Source organism: Sinocyclocheilus grahami, unplaced genomic scaffold (genome assembly GCF_001515645.1).
Source record: "Sinocyclocheilus grahami isolate Dianchi unplaced genomic scaffold, SAMN03320097.WGS_v1.1 scaffold10.1, whole genome shotgun sequence".
Lineage (NCBI taxonomy): Eukaryota > Metazoa > Chordata > Actinopteri > Cypriniformes > Cyprinidae > Sinocyclocheilus > Sinocyclocheilus grahami.
In genome coordinates, this window is record NW_015505189.1 from 3,254,022 (window position 1) to 3,254,934 (window position 913).

Sequence of the window (913 nt, forward strand, 5' to 3'; positions counted from 1 at the left end):
TCTATTCATTTTCCACTGATTTACTGATGAGCATTAGCTGCTTCCGCGATTGCTGTTCTGCTCAGAGGAAGCTCATTCGCTGCTCATATGTCAATCATATTACACGTTCATATCCCGCCCTGTCTCCTATGATCAACGTCCATTACACTCCCGTATTCAGTTCTGTACATAAGAAACCCAGGAAAACATTTCTCTGGATGAAACATGAAGCTAAACACACGTTTATGACAGTATATGATTTGTTGTGATTTTCCTTTATGCCTCGCCAGAGCCAATCACCGGCACTTGATTTAAGCACATCAAGCATACTCAATGCTTATTGGCTCACTGACATTGAAGAGATTAGGTATCGAAATTTGGTACCGAACAACAAGACATTTAAGTTAAGTCCTTTGAAATGTGTTCATGTGGTTTATTTATGTACATTACATCGGCTATATAATGCATGGAAGGAAAATAATAATTAATCATTAGTTACTTACTAAAGTAGTTGGAGTCCGTCTGGATGTTAACTTCTTGACACCTTCAAAATTCCTACAAACAGTCAAGAACAAATCGTACCTTCATTAGTGGCTGGAACCCGTCAGCACTTTTTGTTACTGCTGTTTTACCATTCTTCCTTTTTATTCACCTCTTGTTAATATGGTTAGTAAAAAATATCTGATAAAATACTACGCCAATAGGCAGTATTTAGTGGAGGTATATCGTTTCAAGGTTTGAGTTCAGTACATAGCACTGTTGGGCGGGGTAGAGCACGGCAGCTTTTACAACCTAAAATCTCATCCTCACACCTGGATGTCCAACTGAAGGACCAATTTGCAAATTCTGAAAGACGTGTAGGTGTGGTGTAGTGCTGGGTGCCTTGCAGAGACGGACCGCTGACCCTGCCGTGAACCGTGATCTGGGTTTGATT